The sequence below is a fragment of the Macaca thibetana genome, chromosome 5, assembly GCF_024542745.1.
Source record: "Macaca thibetana thibetana isolate TM-01 chromosome 5, ASM2454274v1, whole genome shotgun sequence".
Classification (NCBI taxonomy): domain Eukaryota; kingdom Metazoa; phylum Chordata; class Mammalia; order Primates; family Cercopithecidae; genus Macaca; species Macaca thibetana.
Window position 1 is genome coordinate 69,490,843 of NC_065582.1, and position 23,154 is coordinate 69,513,996.

Below are 23,154 nucleotides of genomic sequence, written 5' to 3' on the forward strand. Positions count from 1 at the left end.
TTGTGGGGAAGCCCTACACAGTTGCAGAATGAGTTTGGGAGGGGGACATTTATAGAGGAGAAATATGTGTCTTTTCACATGGTCCACTCAAATCAAAGAGATTTTCAGTAGCAGATACCAATGTATCCCAGAGGAATTATGTTGTCTACACATTTTTTAAAAAAACGATAAACAAGGTGAGTAAAACAGAGGAAGTTATGAAGTGTTTTGATGATGGCTGTGACAACCTAAAGCATCTGAAAGAACCATCTGGGCCCTCAGTGCTTATTCCCCTCATTCCCAAAAACACATCAGTACATGCAGGAAAAGAGATGAGAAAGAAGAAATTTTGTAATTCCAGGCCCTGAAATTAATTTGCCTTAATCAATGTTTACATCAGAGTTTGAGGAAGACGATAGTTAATGGATTATGGATGAGAAAAAAAAAGTGAAAGCAAGGAATAATGACTGATTTTCAAAGCCTATTTTCAGATGAAGATTATTTATCTGCCTGGGAAAATCTCACAAAGTCATAGAAAGCCACTTTTTTAAGGAAGAGGAAATGTGTTGCCATTTCATAGAGTATAACTTCCTCAGTCCTAAAAATAAATGAGTAGCTGACCCTATAAAAAGAGAAGTTTGAGAACTTTTATGAACAATATGATGATTTTAAGATTGTAGCTCTGGATGATGACAAATTGGAGGGTTTTATTCACATAGACAGAGTGAACTCGAGTTACTTGAGCAATCAGTTACACAAAGCTTTGAATGACTGATACAAAGAAAAGGCAGCAAACTGTGTAATGCTGAATACTCCTTAAGCTTCTCAGGATAAAATTGTCTGCCAGTAAATGAGATTGATGAGTTGGAGGAGGTAGAGATAATTCCCATAGTTCTAAAAGAAGCAAAAGCAAATTGATTAAGAATCCATTTGCAGTGCATGCTCACATTTATATAACCATCTTTAGTTTATTCAGCATCAACCAAAGCCTAACAAATCCAAAAATCTGAAACAGGAATATCTCTCAATGGTTTGCCAAAGGAAGAACTCAATGCAAATCAAATTGAATATGTGGAGGTGATTAATGGCAGGGATCTGCATAGGTATTAAACTCACATTCTAAAAATGAAAGCAAAGAAAATAAAAGAGCAAGAAAGCAAGTTGTAAAAGAGCACAAGAGAATGGAGAAGAAAGCTAACAAATGAACCTTCAAACTAGAGAAAAGAAGGCAGGAAAATGAACTCTGAACCTGAAGAAGAATGTTGAGGGTCTAAAGTTATCACAATGGGACATTTAGAAAAAGGCGCATTCCCCATTAGGAACTCCTCATTATGTTCAATTATGAATCAGAATATTTTTACTGCCATTTTTTACTAATGGGTATTGAAAAAGAAAGTACAGTATTTTAACTAATTCTTTACCACGGTTTTCCTGCTAATCCTCTTGTACATACTGTCACACTTTTTATTTTAATTTCTGTATTAATGTTATTTTAATGTTTAATTTTCAATGTTGACATTAAAATTAATGTTATAACCTTAATTAGAAGGTAAGCTAAGCTTACATTAGCTCTTAAATAATTTGATTTAATGAAAATAAAATATCTGGACAAATTAATAAAAAATATTTTCAGAACTTGAAAAAAAAATCCAAAGGTAACAGAGCTCCAGAAGGGCGAGAGTACTAACATGTAGAGTGCTAGCTTTACATTCTTAATGCAGGCCCTTGATAAGCAGCGGTAGATCAGCTATTCCAAATCATTTTTCTTCTTATTCTGTTTTAAACCATATTCACAGCCAAAGAAGAATGTGTGAAAGGGCTCACTTCTGGAATCATGTAGCTTTGTCTATGGCTTCAAGAGCTACCCCTTCATCACCATATCACAAGTTGTCTTTGATACACAAATTCTCATAATAGTTTTTGATATTAAAGACCTAAACTTTTATTTCACCAAGAGAATGGTGATATTTTAACAATGAGAAAATAAAAACGAAGAAGGCTCTTATTATAAAGAGAATATATCTTTTTTTTTAAGGTAGAGAAACAACTTTGAAAATAAGGCAACCTAACGTGTAAGAAAGCAATCTAACAGCATTGTTCCTAGACCATTCTGACTCTAGACATCAGGGATACTCTAGAAATTAAGAAGGAATGGGAGAGATTTGAAATTATGCTAGAGTATTATTAGCAGAACAGGAGCAGTTTGAAAATAATAACAAAGAAAGGAGGACAGTATCATAAAACAGAGAGTACTAGAAGAACGGTTGAGATCTTAAAAAAACAGATGAGACATAGGTGAAAAGGGAAATTAAATGATCAGAGGCCAGGCTAGATAGATATAAAAGGCAAAAAAGAGATGCACCCAAGTATAACAGCTACTACTCTTAATGAGTTTATTAAATGAAAGCAGTGATGGTTTATCAGTATTATCAGATCAGACAGTGAGATTTATGCCCAAAGACGTCTAATAAAGAGTGGCAATATATTTAAGAGCAGACTGAAATAACTACCTAAGGAATCAAGATGCAAAAAACAATGGAGAAATGTGCTCTTAGTATACCTATCAGTGCTCTATAGATTGTATTCAGAAAGACTGGAAATAGATACTGAGGTACTATAAGAAAGACCACTGTAAGACATTTCAAGTACTGTTCGGTGAGTTACATGGTAACATAGTTACTGTAAGTGGGATTCAGTTCTTATCTGTGTCCTGAGGAAGAGATACACAATATTTATGAAATTAGAATTCTAAGAAAGTATAGGGAAGGTAAGACATTCTAAAACCATATAAATATTAGCTATTATCTTGCTATGACTACTACTACATTACAGTTACTATTACTTCTATTGCTGCTGCTATAAAATGGTGACATGAAAAAAAAATGATAGACTTAGTCTGGTTCTGTCTGGATGATGAAATACAACAGGATTTGTATGATACCTTTGGTCAACCTAGAACTATTTTATATCTTTTATTATGAGAAGACTGACAGAACAGAATCTAGAAAAGAATGTTAGAAAAACACATGTCTGGGCCCCAAAGACAAAAATTTCGGATTCAGCAAACAGCACTATCTCTGCATGAGATAAAAAAAGAAACAAAATAAACAAGTTACTTCATTAAAAATTCAACTGACCTTCCTAAAAGGATTATAGGAAAATAGAAAGTCAAACATTGGTGGTATAGTCTACTATTCAAGTCCCGGCACATTTAAAAAGTAGTATGTTGAGTCAGAGATAATGATTTTAATATGCCCTAAGGGAATGTCTTCAAAAACCCCTAGAGTAGCTCTGCACTATGAATCAGCTGTGGTAGTCAGCCTCAAACATACCCCATTGATCTCTGTTTTGTGATATTCGCATCTTTGTATAGTCCCCTTCCACAATGCATATGAGTTGGTTGGTGTGACCAACAGAAGATAGCAAAGGTAATGATATGTCACTTTGAAGGCTAGGTCAGAGAAGGCGCTGTGATCTTCTCTTTGCTTTCTCTTGAATCACTTCCCTGGACGGAAGCCAGTTGCCATCTTGTGTGAACGATCAAGGTATCCCGTAAAAAGTCTAATGTGGCAAGGAACTGAAACCTGTCAAAGCCAGTGAGGATCCAACAGGTCCCACTAACAACCATGCCTGTGAGCCATCTTGGAAGTGAAACCCCTGGTCCCTATCAGTCAGATGACTGCAGTCACTCTCACACACACACACATGCAAAGACTAAAGAAAAAGTTTATCTCTGAAGTATTATGACCACAGAAGGTTTTTGTTTTCTCTATAATTTTCTAAAATTGGCATTGTTTTAAAATTTAAGAGAAGGCAGAGAAGAAACAGACACAGAAAGTATACATTGCTGATATGGTTTGGCTGTGTCCCCACACAAATCTCATCTTGAATTCCCACATGTTGTGGGATTCTCATGACAGTGAATAAGTCTCATGGGATCTGATGGTTCTATAAGGGGGAGTTTTCCCTGCACAAGCTCTCTTTTCGCCTGCTGCTATCCATGTAAGACATGACTTGCTCCTCCTTGACTTCTGCCATTATTGTAAGGGCTCCCAGCCACGTGGAACTGAGAGTCCATTAAAACCTCTTTTTCTTCCCAGTATCAGGTATGTCTTTATCAGCAGCAAGAAAACAGACTAATATAACTGCCAAGAAACTGACTTGAACAAAGAGTCAGAAATGGAACCATTTTGCAGCTGAGTGAGACTGGAATTGCCCAAAAAGCAGACTTTAATATTAAGACTTGATGCAAGTGGATCCTGGAACGAGCAGTAGAAAAGAGGAGACAAGGAAAGAAGGAAAGGCAACACGGGCTGTGGTAAAGATTTTTTATCAGTGTGTGTAACTGGGATTCAAGTCCACTAGAGACTCCTGGGGGACCCATTCAAGGGAGAAAACAGTTGAGCAATTTCTCATTGGATGAGAGCTATTACCAGTGGTATTTACGACACTTACAGCAATCCTGCAGTCAATGTACATGTGGTAAGAAGTGTATAGGAATGCAGACTACTGGAGAAAGATGGTCACACATACCAACAGACTCTGCTGGTCTGTCACATCAGCAGAGGATATATGTAGGAGACATTGGTCAATGACATTGGAAACACAGACTGGGATTGTTTTGTGTCTCTGAATTCCTAAATAAAGAGCCTGGATTCTATTTTATAAGCACTGAAAGAAATAAATGATTGACTTAATTTTTTATTATGCAGAATTTCAAATGTAAACATATGAGATTGTGAAGAAAAGTATACTGAACTTCCATGTACCCATCATCTAGTCCCAATAAACAACAATTCTGGCCTATCTTACCTTATCTATACTCCTATCCGTATTCTCCCATTCCATATTACTTGAATCAAATTCCAGACTTACATCAATTACTCATAAATATTTCAGTATGTATATATAAAAATAAGGACCTCTTTTTAAATACAATACCACTTTCTTTTTTGGGTTTTTGTTGTTGTTTTGTTTGTTTGTTTGTTTTGAGATGGAGTCTCACTTACTCTGTTGCCCAGGCTGGAGTGCAGCGGCAAGATCCCGGCTCACTGCAACCTCTGCCTCCTGGGTTCAAGCAATTCTCCTGCCCCAGCCTTCCAAGTAGTTGGGATTACAGGCATGCACCACCATGCCCAGCTAATTTTGTATATTTAGTAGAAACAGGGTTTCACTATGTTAGCCAGGCTGATCTCAAACTCCCGACCTCAAGTGATCCGCCTGCCTTGGCTTCCCAAAGTGCTAGGATTACAGGCATGAGTCACCACACCCAGCCCCATACCACTTTCAAACCTAAAAACATTAGTAATAATTCCTTAATACCATCAAATATCCAAGCAATATTCAAATTAGCCATTGACAAAGTTTTAAAGAGAATTGTGTGATTTAAAAAATGATTGAGAAAGGTTACTCTCCCATCGTGCATAGGATGGATTAAAGTCAAGAGGGCCAAAATACAGAAGGGGCAGTGTAAAGGCCACAACAGGAGAGAAATGAAATGAGACAGCCACGGTGTGAGCTAATGTAACTGGGATGAAGACATGGACCCTGAGAGACATGACAGGCAGGGAAAGCAAATATGAAGGAACACAAAAGTAGGAAGAGCAAAAATTCTGCTGGGACACACAGGCAAGCACAAGGGATTATTGGTTTAGTATGGGAAATGACAAATTTAGTCACGGACCTACTAAGTTTAATAGGATGGACGTCTGGTGGAAGTATATAGGTAATACCTCAAAGATGCAGAACCACAGTTTGAGGGAAAGACTGACATTCAAGATTTCAACTTGAGAATCAGAAAGGTTATGACTAATTGAAAGTTTGTAAAAAAAAAAAAAAAAAAAAAAAAAAATGTAAAGGCAAGACAGAACTTCATGCTTTCCTTAAAGAACTTGAAATTAAAGCAAAAAAAAAGTGAAAGAAGGCAAGAATGAAGTAGTCAAGGAAGTGAGAAAAAATACAACAAGCACTGAGATTTATCAGAGTAGCCAATTTCAAGAAGGATGAAGAAACTCATAAAAGGTGCAGGGAAATATTCTGGAGAATCTAAAGTCCATCAAATGCTCAGTAGTATTCATTTATATTCAGACATTCAGCAACTATTACAGAGTTCCTATTATGTGTGAAACACTGTCCTAGGTCCCGGATAAACGATGGTGAAAAGAGCAGGCTCAAACCCTTCCTTCTTAGAGTTTACAGCGTAATGAGGGAGGCAGACATTAGTCAGTTGATGGTGCAAATAAATAACTATAAACCAAACTGAGTGCAACAAGGGGAAATCCAATGTGGCAGAGATGAGAATGCACAATAGGGGAACCTGATCTCTTCTGGGACAGTAGCAGAAGGCGAAGGATGGTTTCCTTGAGATGTTGAATGTACGAGATAGCCACAGCCTCTAGTACTGCTATTTGACCTGTGAGTAAAGAATGACATCATTGTTTTTGTCATTCAAAAAAGAGGTCTGGTAGAGGAAATAACCAGACCTCAATTCTAAAAGAAAAGGGATTTTTACAAAGTTCTTATAATCAGTTAACTGTTGCAACACTTTGTACAAATGTTTACTAACGAAAGGAAACATCATCAAAGGCAATATGTGAGAACATTCTAAATTATTTTTAACAATGTCTGACATATTATATGAGTGTCATAAAAGAAAATGTGTATTTTGGCTTTAGTTTCTGGTAATATACTGTTACCACTGAAACAAATCTTTTTTTTTTTTTTTTAATTGAAATCAGTATTTTGGTTCTCAAGCTCAAGCAAAGGTTTTGTTTGGAAATTCGTTTCTTTTGTACTTAACAGGAGGACAGAAATCTAGAATAGTGGAGCACCATGCCAAAATAAATCACTAATCAAACCTTTATTTTTTCCTATGCTGTTTACATCTGCGTAATTAATATACAAAAACTTACCTCCAGAAAGTCACAAAGCAAAGGTTTTAAGAGCTAGCCCATCTAATAAATAATAAACTTTAAATTCAATTAATCTAAAACTTAAGAAATCAGGATCAGAGACTTAAGCAGTGCTTGAATATTTTATCAAGTAACTTCGATGAAAAGTAAACTCTTAAAATATTCTTCAGAATGTGCTTGAGATTATCTTATTATGATTGAAATATTACAATTTATTTTTTTTTTAAGCAAAAGTTAGGCACCTTTCAGAAATCTTCCTTAAGAAATAGGCTAGGTTCAAAAGTCTGAAAAGTTGATTTATATAGTTTTAGATTTCACAATGCAACTAATCTGTAACAGACTATCACTGGTTGAGATTCACTGTAATATTAAAGAATATCCACAATCAACTGAAAAAGTTATTAAAATACTCCTTCCTTCTATAATTACATATTTGTGTAAAGCCAGATTTTACTTTAAACAAAATACCATATTGCCTCCAATTGAATGCAGAAGCAGGTAAGAGAATCCAGCTGTCTTCTATTAAGCCTTATATTAAAGGCATTTACAAAAATGTAAAACAGTGCCACTCTTCTCACTATATGTGTGTGTGTGTGTGTGTGTATATATATACACACACATATATACTTGTTTGTTTTGTTTTGTTTCAGAAAACTATATTACATATGTTAACATGTAATATGTTTTCATGGTTTTTAAATGATTTAGTAAATATTTTAAAAATGTTTCTGTTTCAATTTCTAATATGATAAATACCAATAAAACCTGCATAAACAAAGTTATTTGCAAAGGTCTTCAATAATTGTTAACAGTGTAGAAGGGTCCTAAGATCCTGCAGAGGTATAATTTCTGTTTACCATGTTTGCAGTTCGTCTTGGATCATTCCTGGGATCCTTTAAGCATAACATACCCCTTGCAGTTTACAATTATTACACTGTAACTTCCAGAGGGGTTATATCAACACCATGAACAAATTAGTAATGCCAAGGAAAGAACAGGATATTTGCTCTGGCAGGTTTTTACAGATTCAAGAGGATAGGAAAAAATTATTGTCAACATTTATTATAAAATTTTTGTGAAAACAATATATCACCTATACTGGGATTATCATATATATGTTTTTGAAAATGAAAATAGCTGTACTCTACCGAATTATAAAGTAATCATTAAAAATTTAAGCCTGTATAATACAATAAAGAAGGTTCTACAGATCACTCAAGTCTATACACTGTCCAAAACATAGTAATGTATTGGTATGTTTTCTTTCAGACTTTTTTTTTTTCATATTATTGGGGGGGGGGGGGGTGTTTGTGTCTGTAAAGAAGAAATAACCCAAGTATAAACTTAGCCACAAGAGCATCATGATAAAACAAATTTCAGTTTGAAAATCTCTGCATTCTGAAAATCACTGATATCTGAGTTAGAAAGCTATCATAAGAGCCTAAGTGTTAATGTTATTAAATTAAATGTAAACTGCCTTACATGCTATACAATTAAATTTGCTATAAAATTAAATTAAGTTTTAAATATAAAATGTAGCTGAGTAACAGATCTAGACATCAAACTGTTTTCTAGTTAAAAACTTTAAGACTGTAAATATGCTGAAGCCATTCTACTGACCATATTAAAATGCTGTTACAAATTAGAATAAGGAAAAGTGAATTGTCACAGTGCTTTTTGGTATTTTCGTATGACTAAGAATGTCTGTATTTTTCAAATCTTGTATGAACATCTAATTATCTCACTGAATATCTACTTTATCTATCAATTTAGCTTTAAAATCTCACTTAAAAAGTAATGTAATCCTATACACTTACCAATATTTAAGTTGTGTGAAAAGGTAAGAAGTAATTAGCATCAAATGTTTCTTAAATTAGAGATCATCTGTTTTTAATTCTTCCTCAGATGTCTTATCACCCTTCACTATGGAAAATATTAAATTTCCATAGATTCAGCAGATTGAAACTATTTTTAGAAGGAGACAAAAACTGACAGAACTGACCATAGGCAATAAAGTCAAAATGATAAAATCCAAAATATGTGGTGAATGCTTTTTTTCTCACCTACCTTGCAAATGTTTCAACTTGGTGCTTTTGATTATGTAATCTGCTCTCCTAAAAAAGGAAATAGGTATTTATGCAGCCTCCTGAAGTGTTTTATGCATTCAGGTATCACTGACAAGTTCCAGCAATGAGATTTTGAACAACGATTACCTAAATTAATTTATTGAGGCTCAGGGTTTTTGTTTTAAGTTATACTATATTGAAAATTATTTCATTATATTTCAATTTATCTTAGATCAAATGAGTTTTGAGCAAAATAAAGTCAATCTATTATTTTGACTTAATATACATTGTTTATAAAATTTAATTTTATATATTTTTTCCTGGTTTCAGAGTTATCTCACACACTGCCCATTAACACAAATTATAAGTATGAACTGAACAGGCTTCAGATAGGAAGAAAGGCACTTATAAACTAATGTAAAAGTAATCCAAACAACAAATATGAGAATCATATTAACTTGTCATATTTTCAGTTCAAACAATGCTACTGTAATAATTAAGTTATTGTTATTAAGGAGCATACTGAATATATATGAAAGCACCTACTCAAAATATATAAATTCATTTTAAATTTTATCAAAAGCATAGTTAATTCAAATGGACATAAATATTTTAGACTGCAAATAGTTCCATTTATATGCATATAGATGTTCTCACAGGCTATATGAAGTCCCCACCATGTTCATTTGAAGATAAATATATACAGCATTTACTTCAGTTCACAAAGTGTGGGCATAAAACAATCTACAGAAGCTTTTTATAGGGTTTAAAAGAGTTCTAATCACCCATGCCAACTGCAGTCTTCTCTCAACACAAAACTTCTTTTGAAACCAAGCATTCATTTGCTAAAACAAGGCATCTGCTGTTAAGGAGATTGATTATCCTGGGGCCTGACCTAATTGGGAGATTAGATATGGTTCTCTACGCTGGATGGCATGGCTTACAGAAAAAAAAAATGAGACTGAAAAAAGAGCAAACTTCTTTCAGCCTCCAATGCCCTTTATTTAATTCTAATTTTCTTTAAATAGAAAGAAACAGAATTACAAATGTTAGGTTGGTGAAATTAGTGTGTTTTCAGTTACAAATTCATTGAGCTCACCAGGTCATTTCTTTAGTAACAGATACATATTTGTTCTCATTACATAAGTCAAACATTGCCAAATAAATGACTTTTGTCATATCCCACTGAGTGAAGATGACTACATAATAGGTACACACACACACACACACACACACAGACACACAAATCTGGTCTTTTGCTAATGGCATCATTCCAGTGTTTTCTGTTGCCATTTAGGTATTGGTTCTTTTTCCCTAAACATAGACATCACCTCATTGCTGTGGCTAATTGCATTTTTCTTCCTAGCCTTTGACAACCAGACCTTTGTTAATGCTATTCACCAATATATCAGACTCAGGTCATCCATCCAAAACATGACAAAAGACCCAGATGCTCATGTAAATTGCACTCCCCAAAAGTACTGCCCTCTTCCTCAGGGCAGATACAAATTCATGACCCCCTCCCATTTTTGTTCACTCCCTTTGTTTTCACTTAATCTGTCATGCTTGAAAAAAGTGGTTATTTATAGACTGTAAGAAACATTATGCATTTTTACATTATAAATCAAATAATCAAGTTGATTATGAAGATATAATTTTCTATACAAAATTGTAAAACAGCCTGCTTCAGTTGAACTTCAAAATGAGTCCCTTTTCAGAATGAAGACTTCCTTCTATTCACTTTTTTCACCCTTTCTTGAACTCTTGAGTTAAAACCAAGTTTGATTGCCCTCTTTCACTGAGGAAAAAAGGAAGAAAAAACTTTCAAATAGAAGTGTTCAAGCAGAAGTGCAGGATTGAATCATTAATAAAATATTTCATTTATAATGAAAAAGTCAATTTTACTTGATGCTTATTATTGCCTTCAGTAAAATTTGCATTAAGCATCAATTACTCAGAATTTCTACTTTCTAAAGCCTTAAGCAACTTTTTTAAGTAACGTAAAAATAATTTCAAGATACTTTCAAGAAACTACTATAATAATGCTTTCAAAGGAAGCTTATTATAGATTAAATGGCTTCAGGAACATACTATGTTTGTATAAATATAGCCATATTCCAGAATCAAGATTTCTTTCTATTCATTCTTCATCTTTTATATATTTTCACCTATATATTTTAATATTCACCATTTTCGGAAACTAAGTCACTACAAGAGATGGCAGAAACAGATATTAAACAGAAAAACAATTTATCCAGATAGAAACAAGCACTAATATTTTGATATTTTAAGAAAAGCACCAAGATCAAACTAACATATAAATTTCTGACCTTAATTTTAAAGACTTTCAAATTTAATTAAAATTGAGTGAAAACTTAGTAAAATGGTAAGAAACTTACAGGGTTACAAGTGCTACTATCCTTATCTTCCACTCACAAGTACAACCACACTGAATTTAATATGCTCTCCTGTTAGTCATAATACCAAAAAAAATCAGAAATATCTTATTGAGCTTATTAATAGGATAGCATAAAACATTAATACGACTAAAGCTTAGCAAATATTATGGAATATATCAGTAACATTAGGAAATGAATGACACACAGCATTATCAGTTTATTGGAATTCTCTATTGTGAAGTTGAAGTGTGCAGGTCTACTCTGAATAAATTCAGAACAGAAAGCAAGAAAGTTCACACAAAAAAAGAGCACAGAAAAACAGAGGAGGTCAAGAAAGGACGGGAGCTAAAGAGAAGACTGAAAATTTGGCAGAATTAAAGGACTAAAAATCATCAGACACGGAAGATACATAAAACGGTGAAACTAATGAATCTATGACAATGAGGCAAAACTAGAGATTTTCCTGGCAATTATAGCACTTTCTGGAGTTTAAATAGTGAAGATAATTAAAATAGTGAAGTCTTAAGTGCCTCCACCTGGACTGTCACTATAGCTTTCCAATCTGTACTTCACCTCTGCTACAGTAATGTTACTAAAACACAACTTTATATTGTCCCCAGGGTAATTCCATAAAAACGTTTAGCATCTCTCTAACGTCTCCTGAGAAAAGTCCAAACTTTTAGCCTGTCACACAAGGCTCTCTAGAAAAAGAACCCAGATACAATCTGATTACGTGAAGACTCTGTCGCGGGGAAAAGTGTGCTAATTTGATGCTTCCACATTTTGTCCCATAGATTTTAAGTTCTGTGCCTGTGACATCCTCTCTCTACACATCTATACCTATAAAGGTATTTATCCCCACCTTTACTTTATTGTCCAGACTGGACTTTAATCATCTCCATTAAACCTTCTCTAATTGCCACCCATCTTTGCCTGCCTAAGTTCTAAGTACTCTTCAAGTTCTAAGTACTCTTCAAAATGTTTATAACATATACTATACCTAACACTGTGGAAAATGTTTATAACTCTTCAAGTTTTACGTCCTCCAAGAAACACTTCTTTTGCTATGTTTGAAATCGTTTGGCAATTACTGCATACATTCACTTGTTTCTCATCCTGTACCTTCTCATGTGCAGCTATTTTTGTGTATTGATTCCCCAACTAGATTCCCAACTAGATTTTTCCTCTTTCATCCATACAGCACCACACTGTAAGATAAATAGTACTCAATAAGTATCTATTTAGGAAAATAAATATCCATTTATTTCTCCTTCATTGACTTCTCATGACACTCCTCAAAGTGGCTGCTTTAAAAATCTTTCCAACTCTTGGCCGGGCGCAGTGGCTCACCCAGCACTTTGGGAGGCCAAGGCGGGCAGATCACGAGGTCAGGAGATGGAGACCAACTTGGCTAATACGGTGAAACCCCATCTCTACTAAAAAATACAAAAAATTAGCCAGGCGTGGTGGTGGGTGCCTGTAGTCCCAGGTACTCAGAAGGCTGAAGCAGGAGAATGGCATGAACCCGGGAGGCGGAACTTGCAGTGAACCGAGATCTCGCCACTACACTCCAGTCTGGGTGACAGAGCAAGACTCTGTCTCAAAAAAAAAAAAAAAAAAAAAACAATTCCAACTCTTTTCACTTACGTGACATTATCTTTCCCCTCCTCCACTTCCCTATCTCACCTCCTCTTCCTCTGAGAAGCTAAAGATTATCCTTTACATGCATTTCAAGAAAAATGAGAATTTATCTGCATCCTCACCTCTCCCTTCTTCCTTGTTTTCAATTTCCAAGAGGGAATTGTCTCTTCTAAGGTTTATTCTCTACTTGGGTCCTTGATGGCATTGCTTTCTGTGGCCTCAGATGCCTGGCTCTATTAGTTAGGCCTTTCCAACTTTCAACTTCAGTATTTATATTTCTTCTGGCTCTCTTTACTCTAAATATCCTAAATAAAAAAATTCCCAAGATCCAGCAATTGTTTCTGTGGTTTCTCCACTTTCCATTTCTCTTGCAAACCTTTGACTTCTGTCTTCTTAGCCTTACTTCCAAACTCCTTGTAAACGACTTTTATACCCTACCATGTGAACCAAATTGTCTCCTCTTAGTTCACCAAAAAATCTTTCAAGTACAAAATATGTGACTCTTCCTCAGTCACTCTTATTTGTGCTGAAGTATTTACTAAACTACTAAAATAGTACCTTTCTACCTAACCCAAATTTACTAAATAGGTTCTGACATTCCTCTCACAATTTGCCTCCTACTTCTCCATTTCTTCTGAGTTTCCTTCACTGCCTCTTCTTCCTCAATGTGTCATTTTACTAGCTATTACCTCAAAAAAAAAATTTTTTTTTTTGCCTGGCCTAAAACCACTTGAAGGAAAACTAATCCAATGCCACAAACTTATCTATATCATCTCCACGTATAACAGTTCCACCATGATCCCCCAAAACCCAGGCTGTTCTTCGGAGTACAACCAAACACATCTCAACACATTTTTTAAATGCCTCTCAAATTTGTCATCTTTTTACATTCCTGCTGTATTGCATATTCTCATTTCCTTTTGCCTGAGCTATCAATGTTGGCAAAACAAACAGTAGGCTATTTCAACTGCCATTCTATCCCTTGGCCAGAGCATTTGTTTAATGCCTCCTCTTAGTTCACTAAAGATCTTTTAAGTACAAAATTGACAAGATCTTTTAAGCACAAAATTTTTAAAAAATTTCTGTCTTTGCAGCCCTAATCCGGGTACCCCTTTTGGCCGTCCACTCTTAGCCCGATGAGCTAGTATTGTACCCTGGATCCCTCTTGTTTCTTTTCCTCCAGTTTTGGACCCTTTTCCTCAACTTTTGGATTCTTTTCCTTGTTCCAATTCTGTGACTTTCTAGCCATTCATCTCCTTTGGTTTCCATTGCTGAATGGGTCTCAGGAGTTACACAGCAAGGATGGAGGAACGATAAGGACCCGCTATAGTTTGCGGGTCCAAATTAGAGTATCTAAAATATAGTCAGATCTTCTACGCTTCCAGGATTCATATTCTGGTATCGTCTAGATTGCTTGGATTTGATTCCAGTTCTCCTAGCTGGGTGACCTTGGCTAAATCATTCAACTTCCTTCTGTAACTTAGTTTCCTTAGCTATAAAATTCAGGTAATAGTAGTATCTAACTCTTGAGCTAATGAGGGATTAAATAAAATGATTCTTGTAAAGCACATAGAAATGTGCCTGGCAGATAGTATGTGGTTAATAATGTTGGCTATCATTATTGTATCTTATATGTTATAAGAGTTTCTGTCTCAACTGTGCCTTAAGTTGTATTATCTAAAGAATCCTTTAGTTATGCTAAACTAAACATGTACCAACCCAGGAACGGTGCATGGAAAAGTGGGTGAAAAGCTGTCTTATTAACAACAACAGTAACAATAATAAGAATACAACAATAACATATTAGCATTAAGCCAAAGTTTCATTTAAATTATCTCATGTAATACTCAGAAAAATTATATGTGACAAGTACTACTGTTACATCCATTTTACAGATAAGGAAAATAACTCCCATATAATTCTTCTTAAATTGTCCAGATAGTCTGCTTCTAAAAAGTTTCTCTGGAACATGCTAGGCTGACATCTTTTTTTTTTTTTTTTTTTTTTTTTTGGCATATCTGCATGTGATGTCTGCTGTTGGTAGATTTCTTGGAGATTCCTGCTTCTTTTAGACAAGACCATGACACTCTCTCATTATGCAACTGTAATAAAGTTTTTTTTTTTAATGTGATCTAAGTGTACTTTTATGACAGAATTTGTTGAAACTCTTAAGATGGCTTTTATTCTGTGCCTTGGGCAGTGTTAAATAGATGGGGTTCAAGAGTCTGGAGCACTCCTTCCCAATAAGAATGTATTTTCCTTACAGGATTTTTCTGGTAAAGTCCATTATAAAGAATGATAGCTCAGGCCAGGCACGGCGGCTTACACTTCTAATCCCAGCACTTTGGGAGGCCAACGTGGGTGAATCACTTGAGGCCAGGAGTGCAAGACCAATGAAACCTTGCCTCTACTAAAAAATACAAAAATTAGCTGGGTGTGATGGTGCATGCCTGTAACCCCAGCTACTCAGGAGGCTGAGGAAGAAGGATCACGTGAACCCGAGAGGTGATGGTTGCAGTGAGCCGAGATGGTGCCACTGCACTCCAGTCTGGGTGAAAGAGCGAGACTCTGTCTCAAAAAAAAAAGAAAAGAAAAGAAAAGAATGATACCTCAAATTTCCACACAGGCATGCATGCAGGTCAGCCATCCTAATGAGGTCTATTCTATATTTACCTAGAAGAGAGGACAAGCACGAAACACTACTATTCCCAACTCAGGTGCCTCATCACTCAATCAATAAGGTTTCTGCAAACATCTTCAAAATCAGTGACTTCCAAAGTGGAATATATGCAAAAAATAATCATTTTGGGGGTACAGGAAAGAATGTTACAACTTCTACTTATCTTTTAACCTCAGAAAATAAGCTTTAATAAAAAAAATGGACTGACATTGCACACTCACACAGTCTCCGTGTCGGAAGGTCACGTTCTTATTCATATTTAGAAGTTAAAAAAGTTGATCCCACAGAAGTAAAAAGTACAACAGAGAATACTAGAGGCTGGGAAGGGTGGGGGAAAGAAAGGACAGAGAGATTTGTTAAAGACAACAAAATTACAGTCAGATCGGAGTAAGTTCTAGTGTTCTATAGCACCTGTAGGATACTATAGTTAATAATAGTTTAAAATAGCCTGAATGGTGATATTGAATGTTAGAAACACAAAAAAATTATAAATGTTTAAGATGATAGATATGGTGATTACCCTGATCTGATCACTATATATCGTACAGACCACAACATCACTATGCACCCTAAAAATATGTACAATTATTATTTGCCAATTTTAAAAATTTAGAAAAAAAGGTAGGCATAGGCCATGATTGGTACCGTGAGGAAATGCAAGTTAACTATTCCAGATTTACTGGCTCTTTCTCTTTGCAGTACTGTGCTAACAAGAACTTCAGAAAAAATAACATTTTTTCATTCCGTTTTTAAAAAGTCACTTATACTATGGAAGCAGCATGTTTGAATAAACTTTTTTTTTTTTTTGAGACAGAGTCTCGCTCCGTCGCCCAGGCTGGAGTGCAGTGGCACCATCTCAGCTCACTGCAAGCTCCAGCTCCCAAGTTCATGCCATTCTTCTGCCTCAGCCTCCTGAGTAGCTGGGACTACAGGCATCCACCACCACGCCTGGCTAATTTTTTGTATTTTTTTTTTTTACGGGGTTTCACTGTTTTAGCCAGGATGGTCTTGATCTCCTGACCTCGTCATCCGCCTGCCTCAGCCTCCCAAAGTGCTGGGATTACAGGCATGGGCAACCATGCCTGGCCTGGTTAAACTATTTTTTAAAGAAATCTTCTCATCTGAACATTTGAACAAAGTTTGGAAACAGAGTTCTCTAAACTATAATTTTTCTAAATTACAAATTAGTTCTAAAACTAACTAAAAGGTAAAACAATGCATTTAATTAGTTCCCAAACTAATATGAAGTTATTGTGTTTTGATATTTTAAAAAAAGGGTTAAAAACTGCTTAAACCATTGTTTTTGAACACATTCATTAAAATTATTAAAATATCATACGTCACTTTTTAATCAGCGTGTAAGAACACCTAATTGGTACCATTAAATTGAAATTTAATAATCCCTTTTCAACAAAAACTTTGCATAATTGCTAATACAGGTAAATAAAAAGAATAAGAAGTCAACAATGTACTTTCTTCCATTTCAACCTTCGTATCTTTGTGATGTATCTTTTTTAGCTCTGCTGGCCAAAAAACACAAACTCCCCAAAACAAACAAAAAAACTATTAAAATAAGCTTAATTATTAGACTTGTAAACTACTCTTTCAAAAATAATTAAACCATGATTTTTAAAAGTAATGAAGCATATTCACTGCAAAAATCTTAACATGGTTATTAATATTTTAGTGAAAGTAAAATACATGTTCTAATAATATAAAAAGAATTATTTTTAAAGTATTTCTCATCTTTATTAACTTCTAACAACTGGTATGATTTAAACACATATACTATACCTAACACTGTGGAAAATGTTTATAATTTAGAGATAAATAACCTACATTTACATAGGTATACTCATTACTTTTTCTGTTACTGATAGTACACACTATTTTGGACAACAAGACCTTTGAGAAAGAGAAGAGAAAGGTGCATTCACATTTCCAGAGGGCTTCAAATAATCTCCCTACAAGTTTCAGTCTCCCAGCAGGTACAGGCAAGTGTACTTGGGGCTTAAGTTGAACTATGACCTCCCTTTTCCACACTCCTGATCTTTTTCCTACAGCAGGCAGGCAAGCATTGTAAATGTGCAATGCTATACCTATAATGTCCTGAAGATGTTCATCTTCTATGTTATGAGTACTTTTGGCTGCTCTTGGGAGTTAAGTATTGTAATTTCTTATTATTTCAATGTAGACTAACTCAATAAGAATCTTATTATTCTTAAAATAATAGCTCAAAATTAATGAATCTTAATGTAAAATTCCAAAAACCAAAAGAACCTATCTTATTGTCTAACTATACAATTAATAACCATACCTTACATTTAAACCTCAAAATTCTGTGAATACATTTAAAAATAACTAAATGCTATGATCTATTGTTCCTCATACTACAGTCTACAAGAATATCCTTGGAAATATTCTTAAATAAAACTTCAAATTTTCTTTTATTTTGTTGATGTAACACAGATTAAGAAAAATATATTATGGATCATCTGAAAGATTACCTTAAAACAGAGAATTGCCATCTATTTGAGTGCAAAAAGTTAGAATCCGTATTTACAACCATATTAGGATTAAGCAATCATGAAAGATACCATTTATTTTTAATCCACTTGATCTCCAAGTTTAAACCAAAAGCTCTGAAGTTCAGTAAGCCTTTTAGTTGTTGTTGGCTGATGTTAAAAGTGTACATTATTCAAGAATAAAAAAAAAATTGTCATATTAAATTTATAAATTGAAAAGTTCGGCACAAATAATGGAATTAATATGCATGACTGATCTGAAACCTGATAAATACGACTTGACTACCTTATTGTTTGAATGAGCTATAAAGCGAGTTCAAGGCAAGTTATGAGAAAACTGTTCCACTCAAAAAGCTGAGTTTATCTAAATAGAAAAATACAAATATAAATGATATTTCATGCTTTCAGAAAGTTTTGTCAACCTACAAGTGTCTTATAAAATGGTACTGACAAATATTCAAGAAAGACCCAAATTTGTAGTCTATTTATTTTATGTATGGAACTCTTTAAGAAATATTTTCCTACTTACTCAAACAACACCTTAGTTTTATTGAGTTGATAAATTTAGCAGAACTAATTCACCAATATTTACATATTGAATAGTCATAAAAATAATGCCACATACAATGTATTTAGAAGTAACCAGCTAAAATTTACTACAGGCATAAAATGACCAAATTTCATAAGTAATTATAAAATCATTTAACTTATTAAATTTATTTGTATTCATTTTAATAGGACTGTGGTTTATTATTGCTTCACAAACGCTTTGTGTTGCCAGTTTCCATATCTGCAACTATTCTGAGCTGTTCTGAATTTCAATTATATTTTAAAATATTTTGTGCTGTTAAATCCAGTTGATTGTACCCAGGATTCATATATATTTATACATATACACATACACACATATAGTCTATATAATATATATTCCATATTCAACATATATATGGCCCACATCTATATTCAGTCTCTGAAGATCAAATCTTAATAAATTATCATCTACCTTTCAAATTCTATCTTTCTGTACCTAACTGTGATTGAGATATGAGAAGACTAAGTGACTACATATCACTGACAAAATAAAATTATATCAAAATAAAATCATACTATAACATAATACCACTTTCTGGAAAAAAACTACCTGTAATTTTCATAACAATACATTATGGAATTATGTTTTCATAATATTTAGTATTTAACTACAGCTAAAATCTTAATAGCCTACATATGCAACTGAATCATTAAAAATTATTAATTCTGCCAGTATGGACATATACCTGTTGACTTTATTAAGCCATGTCTTATTGATAAAATGTTATTAATCAAATTTGTTGTGCTATTTTTTTGAGTATGCAAACCCAAATTGAAGAAGCCTTAGGAGAAAAGTATGGGACATGAGGGGACTTTAGGAGATGTAGATTATGCACTTTCTTAGGCCCATGAAAAAAATCTACAAAATAAACCCTAAGTAATCAAAGCAGAAAATTACTGAATTATTGCCCTCACATAAAATGAAAAATAATCTCTATGATACAACAGAATAACCCTAAGTTTTATGACAGATTTGTTAAAAACGTAAATTCTCAAACTGACATAATCAAATGCACATGTGCAAAAATATTTTTTCAAAATTTGTTCTTATTAAAATTATCATAAAAATAAGTATCCCTTACTGTTTTATAAAATTTAAAAGAAACTGCTCTGTTTCAAGATGTTGGCCTCAGGAATAAAATAACTTCCATTTGATAAAAATAAAAAAACTCTGTAAGTTTATGAGAATAATAACATACTTTAAAAAATGTTTTCTAAGTACGAATAAGCAAATTAAATGGTGTATGTGCACACGCGCACACACACACCACACACATATACATGAATCCTCACACAGCATAAGTACCCTTTATCTGAAATGCTTGGGACCAGAAGTGTTTCAGAGTTTGGATTTTTTCAGATTTGGGAATATCTGCATTATATATACTTACTGATTTAGTATCCAAAATTTGAAATGCTCCAATGTGCATTTCCTATGAGCATTATGTCAGTGCTCAAAACATTTCAGATTTTACAGCATGTCAGATTTCAGATTTACAGATTAGGGATGCTCAACCTGTGTATGTGTGTTTTCAGTATGTGTGCATGTGTGTATGTGTGTATACTAAATGCTTAAGAGGATATTAAATGTTTAAAAGGACATCAGTTCTGGGCCAGGCGCGGTGGCTCACACCTATAATCCCAGCACTTTGGGAAGCCAAGTTGGGCGGATCACGAGGTCAGGAGTTTGAGACCAGCCTGGCCAACACAGTGAAACCCCGTCTCTACTAAAAATACAAAAATTGGCCGGGCAAGGTGGCAAGTGCCTGTAGTCCCAGCTACTTGGGAGGCTGAGGCAGGAGAATAGCTTGAAGCTGGGAGGCAGAGGTTGCAGCAAGTCGAGATCATGCCACTGCACTCCAGCCTCGGCAACAGAACAAGACTCTGTCTCAAAAAAGAAACAAACAAAAAAGGATACCAGTTTTGTAATATATTATGATTCCACATGTCATTCTGAAGTATTCCACACATATTAATACCTTAGAAAATAATAAATTCATTTTTCCTTGAACTAAAGCATGTACTACTGGTTTTAAAAGGTAGTATTTCACATGCATACGGTGCCACCTTGTGGCAGTTGCAAGTCTTTGTGTATCTACATAAAATTATGGTTCGTACAGAAAACCAAACACCGCATGTTCTCACTCATAGGTGGGAAATGAACAATGAGATCACTTGGACTCGGGAAGGGGAACATCACACACCGGGCCCTATTATGGGGAGGGGGGAGGGGGGAGGGATTGCATACTGAGTTTTACCTGATGTAAATGACGAGTTGATGGGTGCTGACAAGTTGATGGGGGCAGCACACCAATATGGGCACAAGTATACATATGTAACAAACCTGTACGTTATGCACACGTACCCTAGAACTTAAAAGTATAATAATAACAAAAAAAATTATGGTTCGTATTAAATAACTGCCATTTTTTTGGACAAGTTATGTGTATAGGTTATTGAGTAAAAATCATTAGCGTAAAATCAGGTTGTTGTTTTTATTTCAAAATAACCTTTGAAAAAGAACATTTTTCAGAATGTCTTCAAATGGATATAATTTAAAAGGAGACTAAGTCAGAAACCCTAGATTGTCTGCTAACTATACCACTATCAAGATACTGAATCTGAGACTAACTGTATAGCCATTCTGGACCTCAGTTTCCATATCTTTAAGGTTGTTCAACTAATCATTAATTAAGTCACTTTCATCCTAAAATTTTATTTGATTTTAGCTTTAGAAAATTATGTTTCTGTTTTTAGCACCTTACTATAAAATATAGGCCTATTTATGACACACTTTATCTCTTTTATTAATATGAGTTTGTTTGGTTATGCATTCTGCTTGAATTTTCTTCAGAAAAAAGTCTTAATTTATTCTTCTCCCTGTCCAAATAGCCTTCCCCTAAACAATACACATTAAAAAGATTTCATTGAATTATAAAGAAAAGTAAGCTAAAGTAACTGAAAACAAGTTTTGAAACATTCTGTAAAGATAAGTATGCATGTATTTGATAAGATGCGGTCAATGGCAAATAAAGTTCCCAAAAGTTAATGTGGAAGAAGTCCCTCCAAAGCTTTTAGAATCTTGGGTGCTACTCTGATAAATAAGAACTAGCACAAGTTCAGAGTTTGGGCAGCTATTCCTACCATAATGTGGATCAAATACTACCCTGTACTGCAGACGTGGCACCTCAGATTTATCTGAACTACCACTTCATTCTTCCATTATCAATCATCAACTCAGTCCTTGTTTCAAAATATCTTTCCCTAAAGTATCTCTTCTTATTCAACCTCTCTGGCATCCATTTATTTCAGACACTCAACTTCCTAGCCCTGCATGCTAAAATATCCATCACAGTATCTTGTTTTTTAGAGACTGGTCTAAGAGCTTGCATCAGAATCACTTGCAATGCTTGTTAAAACATATCATTCTCTAGACTCCCATACTGTAGACAAATACTGTCCAATAAAAATATATGAGTCACATACATAATTTTAAATGTCATGGTAATCACTCTGAAAATAAACTAAAAAGAAGCCAGTGAAATCATTTTAATAATATATTTTATGTAATCCAATGCATGTAAAATATTCTTTCAAGATGTAATCAATGAGAAAACATATTAACGTAATACTTTATATCCATTAGTTTAGATGTCTTTGAAATTTGGTATTTTACACTTGCAGCATGTATCAATTTGGATCAGCATACTTCAGGTGCTTCAGTGTGGCCTGAACCAGTTCTGGAGAAGGTGGAATAAAAGCCAGGAATTTACAAAACACACAGGTAATTCTTCTACATGATCAAGTTTGAGGTCACTACCCTAGACTGTCCTGTACACAATCCATTCTACAACCATTACTGAATTAACATTTTTTAAAAATGCCCCTTTAATTATGTCAATCCTAAGAACCTAGAAAACCCTGGTACCCCCTATAAAATCAACACAGATGGGTATTCACAGTTCTCTAAAAGTGACCTCATTCATCCATCCAACCTATTCTTCAATTAGAAAATGTTTTGGATTCTTCCATAAAGCTCTCCTAAGCAAATATTCATTCATTCAACAAACATTTATTGAAAATCCACTAAATGCCATCATGGATCTTACAGGTGTTAAAAATAAATAAATAAAATAAACATGGAAGTCACAGTTTAGATATACATCAAGGCCAACTGCCCATAACCACATAACCGAAAGCTTAAGTCATCCTGATTTCCCTGAAATGCTCTAATCATAAACACAAAACACAAGCTTTACATTTTTGTTAGTATGATTCTGTGAAATTAAGCCAATCAACTATAGACAAATCAACTTAAACAGCTGTTTGCCCCCCACAAAAAAATCTTAATGTATAAGAACC

General features: G+C 34.3%; 1 long non-coding RNA gene across 5 annotated transcripts in view; it reads right to left on the bottom strand.

Moving 5' to 3' along the window:
• LOC126955343 (uncharacterized) overlaps nt 1–23,154 on the bottom strand; it is a 243,145-nt gene that overhangs the window by 217,545 nt on the left and 2,446 nt on the right. For all 5 annotated transcript variants that reach the window (XR_007725905.1, XR_007725902.1, XR_007725903.1 and 2 more), the window contains exon 2: nt 8,958–9,004. This is a non-coding gene — a long non-coding RNA (uncharacterized LOC126955343). The remainder of the gene's footprint in view (nt 1–8,957; nt 9,005–23,154) is intronic.